Source organism: Vidua chalybeata, chromosome 1, assembly GCF_026979565.1.
Source record: "Vidua chalybeata isolate OUT-0048 chromosome 1, bVidCha1 merged haplotype, whole genome shotgun sequence".
NCBI lineage: Eukaryota > Metazoa > Chordata > Aves > Passeriformes > Viduidae > Vidua > Vidua chalybeata.
Genome location: NC_071530.1, coordinates 101673441 through 101673675, shown reverse-complemented (window position 1 = coordinate 101673675; position 235 = coordinate 101673441).

Genomic DNA, 235 nt, shown 5'->3' with positions numbered 1-235 from the left:
CAGGGCTCCGGCTCGGTCGCTGCCGCTCGGTGCCCGAGGATGCCCGCGCCGCCGCTGCCGCGTCCCTGCTCGTCTCCGCGCAGCGCGGCGAGGGCTCCGCTTCATATTTCCCCTTCCAGCAGGAGGAGGAGGAGTGGTCGGGAGGTGGGGACTCCTCCCGGGGCGGGGAGGGGGCGGCCCCACCGCCGGGCTGGCGGCAGCGCCGGACAGCGCTCCCACGGCGGGGGAAGGGGCG